Source organism: Eschrichtius robustus, chromosome 8, assembly GCF_028021215.1.
Source record: "Eschrichtius robustus isolate mEscRob2 chromosome 8, mEscRob2.pri, whole genome shotgun sequence".
In the NCBI taxonomy this organism is placed as follows: Eukaryota; Metazoa; Chordata; class Mammalia; order Artiodactyla; family Eschrichtiidae; genus Eschrichtius; species Eschrichtius robustus.
The window spans coordinates 124,397,925-124,410,261 of NC_090831.1; the positions used below are offsets into that span (position 1 = coordinate 124,397,925).

Sequence of the window (12,337 nt, forward strand, 5' to 3'; positions counted from 1 at the left end):
TGAAAAGATGCTTAGCCTCAGAGTCATCAGGGAAACACAGATCTGAAGAGCAAGGTACTGGGTTCCTCGTTCAGTAGCAGAAAGTGAGCTGATGACTCTTGATGCTGGTGAGAGTGGCGCAGTGGGTGTTCTCATATGTTGCTGGTGGGGGAATGGGGGGGCAGTGAATTGCTGCCTCCTGTTTGGAAAAGTAATCAGGCATTATCCATGAACATGAAAAATTCATATTTTTCTTTGAACCCAACTTTTCTACTTTGGGGCATGTAACCTGTGGAAAGAAAACACATAGGTGGGACTTCCCTGGTGGCGCAGTGGTTAAGAATCCGCCTGCCAATGCAGGGGACATGGGTCCGAGCCCTGGTCCAGGAAGATCCCACATGCCACGGAGCAACTAAGCCCGTGCGCCATAACTACTGAGCCTGAGCTCTAGAGTCCGAGAGCCACAACTACTGAAGCCTGCGCCCCTAGAGCCCGTGCTCCGCAACAAGAGAAGCCGCCAAAATGAGAAGCCCGCGCATAGCAACGAAGACCCAACGCAGCCAAAAATAAATAAATAAATTTATAAAAAAAGAAAAGAAAGAAAACACGTAGGTACACAGGTGTTGATTACAGCCTTGCTTGTAGAGGTTTAAAGAAAAAAAAGGAAGCAACCGGAATGGCCCTCAGTAGGGGAACGGCTGGTTGATGGATGGGTGAGGCCCGTACCCAGGGGCTGGGGACGCCTGCCAGCGTATTGTGTAAGTAGCTGCTCCTTGCTCCCAGGCCGGGCATTGTGGTGAAATGCTAAGTCCAAGTCCTAGCATTGGGGCTCTGGGGACGGGAGGGGACACTCATTCTGGAAGCTTCCATGTGAAGGAAAGGAAAGGGGGCAGAGGATCAAGAGCAGCTTTCCCAGCGTGTTGTGAGTGTGCTTTTATACTGTAAAATATAATTCTAAAACGAAGGGCAAAGTGCATGTTTATTAGACTAGTCCCAGCCCGCTTTCTTCTTTTGTGTCCCACGCAGAGCTGGAGTTGGAAAGCTTTCGTGAGCCCCAGTCAGGCTGTGTGGTGACCCAGAGCCGCTGCAGGTGTGGAGGCTCGGGGGCCTTTGGGGGCCGAGGGTTCAGCCGGGAGAGCGCAAACCCACGCGTTTTTCTGGCGAGCCATTTCTTCCCTCACCCAGCCCTCATCCCTAGGTGAAACACTTCTGCTTCTTCTGTTTTCTTTGTAGTGTATTCTCTACAAACATTTTAGGAAACAGGGTGAAATGTACATTTTGCAGAAAAATAGAAAGAGGCAGAAAAAAAATCACTGCAGGTCCTAACCGCCACAGTTGGCCTCTGTCCTCATTTTGATATGTTCCTTTTTCCCTGCGTTTTTTACCTGGGTCCACATTATGTACAATTTTGTATCTTGCTTTTTTTAAAAAACGATCACAAGTGTTGCTGCTGTGCTGAGTAAAAAAGTCTCTACAGATGTTATTTGATTATTTACTTATTTATTTGTTCATTTATGGCTGTGCTGTGCAGCATGTGGGATCTTAGTTCCCCGACCGGGGATGGAACCCATGCCCCCTGCAGTGGGAGGTGAAGGCTTCACCACTGGACGGCCAGGGAAGCCCCTGCAGATGTTATTTTAAGTGGCTGAATGATGTCCCACCATCTGGAGACACTGTCGCTTACTCCCTTGTTTTCGTATTGGTGGACACTCTGGTTGATTTCACTTTTTTGGAAGTGCTGGACTTCTTTGGGCCTAAACCTTTGTGTCCATGTCAGACGGTCTCTGTTGGAGTCCCTGTGGCTAATTTAGTACGAGGGGCAAAGGGCTGAGCTGCTGGGGAGGGGGCTTGGGCACACGCATTCTTGCCAGCACTGGGCCTCACGGACACAAAAGTCATGTTAAGGCTTTGGTAGGTGAGAAGTGGAACTTCATTTTTTTTTTTTTAATTTTATTTATTTATTTTTGGCCGCGTTGGGTCTTCATTCCTAGTTGTGGCGAGCGGGGGCTACTCTTTGTTGTGATGCATGGGCTTCTCGTTGCGGTGGCTTCTCTTGTTGCAGAGCACGGGTTCTAGGCGCGCGGGCTTCAATAGTTGCAGTATGCGGGCTCAGTAGTTGCAGCACGTGGGCTCTAGAGGGCACAGGCTTCAGTAGTTGTGGCTCGAAGGCTCTAGAGCGCAAGCTCAGTCGTTCTGGCGCACAGGCTTAGTTGCTCTGCGGCACGTGGGATCTTCCTGGACCAGGGCTCGAACCCATGTCCCCTGCGTTGGCAGGCGGATTCTTAACCACTGCGCCACCAGGGAAGCCCTGGAACTTCATTTTTAATTTCTATTTCATTGAGTCCCAAGTGAGAGCGAGTGATTTCCACGTGAATTTGGCTGTTTGTACTTTCTTTACTTTGTCAAGATTTTATTTATTTTTTTTTAGTGACATCTGTGCGCTTGCATGTATTAGTGATATTAACCCATCAGCATAGTCACATTTTTGTCCAGGTGTTGATTTCCCTTTAGTTATATTTCTCTTAGGTTTTTTTTACAATTTTTTTTTTAATCGTTCAGGACTTTATTTTTATGCAGTGAATCTATCGATCGTCTCTCTCCATCCTTTAAACCCAGGAACCTTGTTGCAAACTGTGTCCTGCCTCCGCCTCTCCCAGGGTCCAGCACAGCTTCTCCTGCGGCTCGGCCGTAGCTCCACGCAGACTCCATGGCCGGTGGGCTTCCCCGGCTCCCTGGCCAAGCTGTGCAGGGCTCGGCGAGGTTGGGGCGAGGGCTGGCGGCTGAGGTCCGGCGGCTGAGGTCCCAGGCCTCGGGTAGGAGGTGGGCTGAGTGAGGCCGTTGCACAGAGGAGCACAGGTGAAGGTGCCAGGAGGGGAGGTGAAGGAGACCCGCCCACGTGGAGTCTGCAGGCTGTAGATGGGCGTTTGTGAAGATGGTTTGCAGGGACCCCTCCACCTCTGCACTGCGTGTCATCCCCACTGCCCAGTTGTTGCTGACGGACCGGGGACCCTTGCTCTCTGGGCAGGGGTTCTGCCGGGGGCTCCTGGTCGGCTCTGCCTGTGGCATAAGTTCGAAGAGCACGGCAGCTCTGCACACGGCCTTGACCTCTGTGCCCTTCTCATCTCGCAGCCAAGGGCCCTGGGGGAGGCTGCAGTCGGCCACGCGACCTCCAGGGCTCCCTCCCAGGTGGCCTCCCGTGCACGCCCACGCGGTCACCAGGGTTCCCTGACGCTGTTTCACAGCGATGGTGTGGCCCGGGGGCCCAGGTCTGAGAGCTGACGGGCCGGTGGGGCGGTGAGTCCTCAGGCTGAAGACAGATGAGAGTAGGATTAAGAGGAAAGCCTGTGTCCCTGGTGCCTCTGAGGTCGCCCGTGCAAGGCCTCTCGCCGCCGCAGAGATGCGCTACGTCGCCTCCTACCTGCCGGCCGCCCTCGGGGACAGCACCTCCCCCGGCGCCAAGGACATCAAGAAGATCCTGGGCAGCGCGGCACTGAGGTGGACGATGAGCGGCTCAACAAGGTCATCTGTGAGCTGAACGGAAAGGACATCGAGGGCGTCATTGCCCGGGGTATCGGCATGCTGGCCGGCGCGCCCGCTGCCGGGGCTGTGGCTGTCTCCACCGCCCCAGGATCTGCAGAAAGACGAGAAGGAGGAGGAGGCCGAGGAGTCAGACGACGATGTGGCATTTGGCTTGTTCAACTCGAGTCCTGCTCCCCTGCAAATAAAAGCACCCCCCCCCATTTTTTTTTTTTCTGGCTGTGCCACGTGGCTTGCGGGATCTTAGTTCCCTGACCAGGGATCAAAGAGCGGAGTCCTAACCACTGGACCACCAGGGAATTCCAAATAAAACCCTTTTTACATTAAAAAAAAAAAGAGGAAAGTCTGAAACCCAACTGCCAGGCGCCAAAGCTCTGATCGCCACTCCCAGTCGCTCTGTGATGCGGGAGGACGGGTGGGCCTGGGAGTGCTTGCTGGTGTTGAGCGGAAAAGTGTGCAGTTGAACCAGCTGCGTGGGACGGGGGTAGCCCTGCGCTCCCAGGGGCCTCAACTGGTTGTCCCCGCCCCACTCCAGTCCTGTGTGTGGCCTGGGCAGCGCTGGGCAGTGGACCCCCTGCGGGGGGAGAAGGGGAGGGTGTGTCTCACAGTAGGAAATTAACTGTCACATGTTGCTGGGTACCTGAAGGGCTCAGGAAGATGGCAGTCGCCCAGGGAAGCGTCTTCACTTCAGGAGGGTGGTCTGACCTCAGGCCCGGGCTGGCCGCTCTGGGCTCTGTCTACATGGCGTGAACGTGAGGTGTGCCGAGGGCCCATCAGCCCCAGACAGCGCCCCTTTTGCCTGTCGAGGTGGCTTCTCCTTTGTGAACGCCATACATGCCTGGCAGGGGTGGCTCGTGAACTTGTGTCAGCCCCTCGTACTGATCCAGGGCTGGGAGGGTGGGATTTGGGGGCAGGAGTTTGTTTGGAAGGTGGGTGAGGAGGAACCTTGGGGAGTCTTTTGGGAAGGAGGTTCCCTTTCTGGGAAGGGCAAGGCTGGGCCACCCCGATGTGGGTACCAGGGCAGGAGGAAAGGAAGATGGGTGAGGGCTGCCTGCAAGATGAACTTGTGTGCCAGCAGAAATCTCACCAGGCTCAGCAGGCCCCAGGGCTCGGGGCCAGACAGGTGGCCTAGGTTGGAAGGTCAGCTTCAGCCACCTACCAGCCCTCACCTTAGGCACGTTACTTGGCCCCTGTGCCTCAGAGTCCTCATCTGTAAAATGGGGAGATTAACAGTACCTTGTGGGCTTCCCTGGTGGCACAGTGGTTGAGAATCCGCCTGCCAATGAAGGGGACACGGGTTCGAGCCCTGGTCCGAGAAGATCCCACATGCCGCGGAGCAACTAAGCTCGTGCGCCACAACTACTGAGCCCACGTGCCACAACTACTGAAACCCGCGTGCCTAGAGCCCATGCTTCGCAGCAATGAGAAGCCTGTGCACTGCAAAGAAGAGTAGCCCCCGCTCGCCACAACTAGAGAAAGCCCACGCGCAACAACGAAGACCCAGCGCAGCCCGAAAAAAGCCAAACAAACAAACAAAAAAACAAAATAGTACCTTTCAGGACTTCTCTGGCGGTCCAGTGGTTAGGACTCCAAGCGTCCACTTCAGGGGGCACGGGTTTGATCCCTGGTCGGGGAACTAAGATCCCACATGCCGCGAGGCGTGGCCAATAAATAAATAAATAAATAAATACTTCTTAAAAAAGAAAACCAGTACCTTTCTCAGAGGGGTTAAATGGTTTTGTGTGTGTGAAGTGCTCAGAGTAGAGCCTATCATGTTCAGTAAGTGGCCACTATTATTGGGTGACCAGTGCTGTCCCCTGTGGCTGCTGCCTTGGGTGTATAGGGCACCAAAATGGCTCTGCCGTCCCCAGGGCTGCCCGAGTCTGGCTCTGAGCCACAGGGGCAGGGATCTGTGACCTTTCTGTGCCCGGGAGCTCAGGCCCCCATGAGGTGAGAGCAGATTAGATATTAGCATCTACAGAAGACACGAGGTGAAGTGGGGACAGTGAGAGGAGGCCGGGAGGTCCAGGAGGGCTTGTGGTGGCAGCGGGCATGAGCTGAGTGCTGACTGACAGCTCCTGCTGGGCTGGCGGGGGGAGGGGGGTGGCCTCCACGTCCAGGCCCTGCTGCTGTCAGCCTGGGTCTGGCCTGAGAGGTCTGTGGCTTCCTTTGATGGGGAGCCCGTCCAGAGGCCTCCCGGGGTCTGGGCGTATGTGTTGGATGCTGGGGGCAATGGGCAGGCTTGGCCTTGGCAGTGGGGCAGAGCCCTGGGCCTCAGTGTAGGCCCTGCTTTCAAAATTTATAATGGGAAATCAGATGCTTTTATTTATTTATTTGAAACTTTAATTTATTGAAGTATAGTTGATTTACAGTGTTGTGTTGGTTTCTGGTGTACAGCAAGGTGATTCAGTTACACACGTACATATATTCTTTTGCATATTCTTTTACATTATTATTATTATTTTGGCCTCACTGAGCAGCATGTGGGATCTTAGTTCCCCGACCAAGGATTCAACCCACGCCCCCTGCAGTGGAAGCGCGGAGTCTTAACCACTGGACCGCCAGGGAAGTCCCTCCTTTTACAATATTGTTTATCACAGGATATTGAATATAGTTCCCTGTGCTATACAGTAGGACCTCGTTGTTTATCTGTTCTATATAAATAGTTTGCATCTGCTAATCCCAAACTCCCAATCCATCCTTCACCCACCTGGAATTTAGATGCTTTTAAACTTTCGTCCATTAGACTCTCAAACTACCTGTCTTTATTCTTAATAGTGTACACTGACCCTCAGTCCCCCTTTCCCTGAGACCCAGAACTTGTGTATCTGTACTGGAGTTCCCAGATGGGGGCACAGCTCCGCCGTCTTAGAGCAAAAATGGTGCAATTATTTGAATACTGTGTTGTGTCTTCCCTTTATTAAAATATTTTACTTCTGTAAAAAAGATGAAAGCAAACTTTATTAGCCTGTTGATACTGCTGATATGGAATGAAGAGCCACAGACTGAAGGCATTTTCAAAGCCTGTTGGACTGGAAGAGGCAGATATTTAGCTCATGGGATTCGGCTGGACCGTTGCTCAGTTTTGAAGGAAGAGAACAACCTTTAAAGACGGATGAGGGCTTCCCTGGTGGCGCAGTGGTTAAGAATCCGCCTGACAGTGCAGGGGACATGGGTTCGAGCCCTGGTCCGGGAATATCCCACATGCCGCGGAGCAACTAAGCCCGTGCACCACAACTACTGAGCCTGCGCTCTAGAGCCCGCGAGCCACAACTACTGAGCCCGCGTGCCGCAACTACTGAAGCCCGCGCACCTAGAGCCTGTGCTCCATAACAAGAGAAGCCACCACAGTGAGAAGCCCGCGCACCACAACGAAGAGTAGTCCCCGCTCGCCGCAACTAGAGAAAGCCCGCGCGCAGCAACAAAGACCCAACACAGCCAAAAATAAATAATAAATAAATTTATATTAAAAAAATTTTTTTAAGAAGACATGAAATGCAGGACACGTGTCAAAACTGGGATGAAAAGGCAAAGTGCCTCAAGGGAGCGTGCAGTTTTACCTTGAGTCCAGAGTTCCCTCCGCCCACAGCAGTGAAGCTCACACCACCTTCAGGGTCGTTGGAGGATTGTGAGGGATTCGGGGTGCACACACTGTTCCCTTCTGCTCTGGGGAGAGCTGTGGGAAGGCAGCAGACTTTTCTTGGCGTCATGCGTGGTCCTCAGACGCGGGTGCTTCTTGGTCTGACCAGGGAGCTGTGTCTTGTCTGTCTGGGTCTGCCTCGGGGTTTTAGGATGAGGTTAGGAGGCCGGGGGTTGGGGGCGTACAGAGGGATGGTGCCTTGCCCAGACTTTGTGGACAGGAAGAAAAAACGAAGAAATTGCTATCGAGTAGCTAGTTTGGCGCTGGAAGGGCCATTTCCAGGCTGGGATGACTGCCCCACAGAGGGTGGGCTTTGATCCTCTCAGCTTTCCATGGGGGGAGGGGAGCCCTCTGATGCCTGACCTTGGGAGATGGGGCCGAATTCCCAGCTCCTCTGAGCAGCCCTGGGAGGGTCCAGGAAGGGGCTCCTTTCTGTGCGGTCATACCTGCCGGGCCCCAGGAGCCCGCCTCCTTGAATCTATAGCTTTTGTGTGTTTTTTATGTCCCTCTTAAAGCACTAGGGAGGATCTGTTCCGGGCATCTCTCCTTGGCTTGTAGATGGCCGTCTTCTCCCCATGTCTCTTCACATCGTCTTCCCTCTGTGCGTGACTCTCTGTGTCCAAACTTCCCCTTTTTATAAGGACACCAGTCATATGGGAATAGGGCCCACTCTCCTCCACGGTGACCTCGTCTTAGCTAATTACATCTGCAGCCACCCTGTTTCCAAATAAGGTCACATTCTAAGGTACTGGGGGTTAGGACTCCAGAATATGAATTTGGGGGGAACACAGTTCAGCCCATAACCACTTTCATCAGATTTTCAGAGAAAGATGTGATCCAAGAGGGCCTCGGGGATCTCTGAGGTCCGCCTCTGCGGTCTCTTGGAGAAGAAGAGATGGAGGGACTGGTAATCCACAGGCTTGAGCTGCTGTGGAACTGCTGAGGCGTCCAGCTAGATTTCCAACTTGAAGAAAGCTGGCGCTGGTCTAAGTCGTTCCTGTGTCCAGTGTGACTCTCTCCTGCCCAGTAGTAACGGCTGCTTTTATAGATCACCTGCTGCGTGCCAGGCACTGTCCCGTACCCTCCACAATCACGCCACTGGTCTTCATAGCAACTTCAGCTGGAAAGGTGGGATTATCCCCAATTTACAGACCAAGCCCCGAGACCCAGTGAGGTTCAGGTGACTTGACGGGCACACAGCTAATAGGTGCCAGAGGCTGAATTTTTATTTATTTATTTATTTATTTATTTATTTATTTATTTATTTTTGGCTCTGTTGGGTCTTCGTTTCTGTGCGAGGGCTCTCTCTAGTGGCAAGTGGGGGCCACTCTTCATCGCGGTGCACGGGCCTCTCACTATCGCGGCCTCTCTTGTTGCGGAGCACAGGCTCCAGACACGCAGGCTCAGTAGTTGTAGCTCACGGGCCTAGTTGCTCCGCGGCATGTGGAATCTTCCCAGACCGGGGCTCGAACCCGTGTCCCCTGCATTGGCAGGCAGATCCTCAACCACTGCGCCACCAGGGAAGCCCCAGAGGCTGAATTTGAACCCACTTCTCTCGACTCCAGAGCACGTGTTTTGCCAGCGCACCCCTATACCTCTCCACTTGCAGTCTGATCTCGGCTGTGATTTATTTCAACAGGCTGTGCCAGCCAGGGACCATCTCTCAAAAGCCTGCCTCCCTCCCCACAAGGGGGAACAAAAGCTGGGGCGCACAGTTCATGCTCAGCAAAGATGTACGTTCATTCATTCATTCACTCGTTCATTCACAGAATCAATGCCCACCACCTGCGTGCCCGGCTGAGTTCTAGCAGGGGAGCATTAAACACACCCGAAAAATACCCGAGAGGGATGAGTGTTAGGTGAATATTGTGACAGCTGTGGACAACTCCTGAAACCTGTAAGGAGGCCGGTCCTGCAGGCCGCCCCTGTGAGTGGCGGGTCGTTGCGGGGGCAGCCCAGGGTCTCCGCGGACTCCCTAATCCCCAACCCGGTGACCTGCAGAGAGAACAGAACTTGCTAGAGACCTGCAGGCCTTTCGATCCTCCGGGTGTGACACTCGTCGCCTCCCTCAGCTCAGTGGTCGAAGGGCTTGGCCAACCCGCCAGGCCACTGCTGGGGTCCTTACCGCCTTCCTCGCCACACAGCTGGAGGCCACCTGGCTGCAGGAAGATGTGTTGCTGCCACCTTGTGGGCAAGAAGATCCCGACCGGTGTCGGAGGGCCCTGTGGCTCTTGGGACCACTCTGGCCACGGGAGGAAGCCGCAGCCTTTGGCTTTCTGCAGAAAGCCAGCCCCTCCTGGGCTCTGAGAAGGACCTCCACTGGCTCTCTGCGGCCGCGTGGCCTCAGCTGGGCGAGCCTCGACACTTATCAATGGATCACCCAGCAAATATTTGAGGGAGGCTAGGTACAAGGTTCTGTGGGATTCCTGGGCCAGAGGCCGCCCTTCCTTTTCCCCCCACCAGTGCACCGTTTCTGTGCAGTGCCTCACAGCTCATGCCTTTTTTATGCAGGGGTCTTTCTCTTTCTCCCTAGACACCCTGGGTTCAGCGGTGCAGCCCTGCCGCCCCAGGCCACAGCTGCACACGCAGGCGCCCTCCTCTCTCAGGTCCGAGCAGCCAGCCCAGCTCACCCAGCTCTAGAGTCGGCGCTTCTCCTTCTGATTTGCCTGCGCTCAGAACAGAAGGGGTTGCTCGGTGCTCAGCCTCTGCACGCTCAGCCTCCAGGGAAGCGTGTCCATCCTCACCCAGGATGCACGCTGCAGGCATTGTGAGAGAGTGCATCTTTAATTCCCCCAGAAGCTTCTGTGGGGTCTCACCCCTACGCGACAGGTTCAGCCTGGTGTTTCTGATGACCTTAAGAGTCAGAGAACTGGGGGCTTCCCTGGTGGCGCAGTGGTTGAGAGTCTGCCTGCCAATGCAGGGGACACGGGTTCGAGCCCTGGTCTGGGAGGATCCCACATGCCGCGGAGCAACTAGGCCCGTGAGCCACAACTGCTGAGCCTGCGCGTCTGGAGCCTGTGCTCCGCAATGAGAGAGGCCGCGATGGTGAGAGGCCCGCGCACCGCGATGAAGAGTGGCCCCCGCTCGCCACAACCAGAGAAAGCCCTCGCACAGAAACGAAGACCCAACACAGCCAAAAATAAATAAATAAATAAATAAGTAAGTAAATTAAAAAAAAAAAAGAGTCAGAGAACTGACACGAGGGCTAGTTGTATGGGATTTCTGTACGGTTTACGTGGCCCCAGCCTGATGCTTTTTAGGATTGTCCTAGTTTCCTTTGGGCTGTGTTGAGTAGTAAGCTGTTTGTCACATGTCTCTGGAGTAGAATCTTGCAGATGGAACACAGAGACCTTGTCCCTGTCCCGGGCGGGGGTGTGTGTGTGACACCAACAAGGAGAGAGGTGTGTGCCTACACCGATCTCCTTTCTGGGGTCTTTGACTGGCTGATGTCCTGGGACATTTATGTGCAGGCAGGTGCCCTTCTCTGTCTAGTTTCCCTGAGTCAGGAAAGGTTTCTGGGAAGCAGGAATAGGAAGGAGGCAGCCCCATGAGGAAGAGGAAGCTGTCCCAGGTTTGGGATTGACCCAGTCTGAGCATTTCGCCTGGACCGATTCTGCAGTACAAGGGGTCAGGAGCTGGTGTGTCCTCTGAGAATGTAGCACGTTCGTTCACCTCCTGGACTGGGCACTGCTGCATGTCCTGGAGTCCGTGTGTGTGTGTGTGTGTGTGTGTGTGTAACTGGGGGCCTTTTACTCTCCTATCCCAGCCTGCTCCTCGCCCCCTGAGGCTAGCCAGTTGGGTTCTGAAGCAGCCCATCCCCTGTTCGGCACCTTGTCCTCTGTTCCCCCTCAGTCCCCACTTGTCTCTGATAGCTGCTGTTCTGTGCTTGCATTTTCATTGGCTTGGGGGGAGGGTTTGGAATGAGCAGCCTTATTCTCTGCGGGAGGGGTAATCCCCGACGACGTGTGTGAGAGAGGACAGAGAGACAGATACGATGATAGGGAAGTTCAGCGTACGAGACTTAAACTTGGGAACGTGAGTCAGGATTCCTGGGTTGCATTCCCATCTCCACGCCTGAAGGAGCCTGGGAAAGGCTCTTCTGCAGGACCGACTATTATGTGGGGGTATGCATCCCAGAGAGGAAGAAGCCATCCTCATTGTTGTTAATAACTAGTCCCAGGAAAATACGAAATCAGCCCCGGGGCCTCTCCAGGCCTGGGAGATCCAGCCCAGGACTTGGGAGTTTCCAGCTCTGGGTTCCCCAGGAGCACCTAGGATGGAGAGGCCCTGCCTTTCTCAGGCATTCCCCCACCCCAGCCCCCTCAGGAATGTGCCACTTTTATCTTGTACTTTGCTTCTGACCAGGACCGTGGAATTCTAAAGCTGAGAGGGACAGGAACGTTGGGAGTTGGGTTGGACTGGGGGTGGAGGAAACCTGGGAGTATTAGGTCTTTAAAGGAAATGCAAGCCCCCTCCTCCTTGCCACTGCCTAAACTGGTTTCTCCTGATCTGCTTGGGGGTCCTTGTGGATTATGGTAACCTGGCTCATCTCCAGCGCCTTGGAGAGGACTGATGTTTAAACTGCAGTGGAGAGCACAGCACAGCAACTACCTGCCCCCTGCCCCCGTCCTGAAGTGATCCCTGCACTTAATGAGTGTCTGCTGCAGCCGACACACGTGAAATTCACAGGGCATCGTGCTCGAAGTAAGCGTCAGGCTCCAACCAGTCCTGCAGTGTGAAGCTTCACCTCTGCACAGCCTCTGGACAGGAGGTGAGAACCAGCCAGCGGGTGGAGGCTGGAGACTTCAGGGGCTCAGAAGTGAGGCACTCGTCCAGAACTGTATGGTCCAGGTCCAGAGGTTATCTTTCGATTTTCTGCTGCCCTTGGGCAGGACAACACTTAACCTAGTACAGATGATTTTATAACCTCCAAGGAAGAAGACAGCCTCGGTTATTAACAGAAGAGCTGACTGAAACATCCAACAACTCGGATTTGCAAGTTTCCCAACCTAAGACAGGATTGCCTCGTAGAGGCTCCCTACTTTGCAGATAAGGAGACTGAGGCCCGAAGTCGGCATAACTCCTGACTCATAATTTAGGCTTTTACTGGCTCCCACCCTGGTGGGTCACCTTCTGGTTCTTCCCTGGAGAAAGAGCCAATGGCCTGCTTCTCTCCAAAAC

The 12,337-nt window shown here is 54.1% G+C and overlaps 1 protein-coding gene and 1 pseudogene across 7 annotated transcripts in view; both read left to right on the forward strand.

The window, feature by feature from the left end:
- The window catches only part of AGAP3 (ArfGAP with GTPase domain, ankyrin repeat and PH domain 3), a 59,554-nt gene that overhangs the window by 17,491 nt on the left and 29,726 nt on the right, over positions 1 to 12,337 (forward strand). The gene's annotated exons all lie outside the window — the stretch shown is intronic.
- On the forward strand, positions 3,377 to 3,918 carry LOC137768730 (large ribosomal subunit protein P2 pseudogene; annotated as a pseudogene).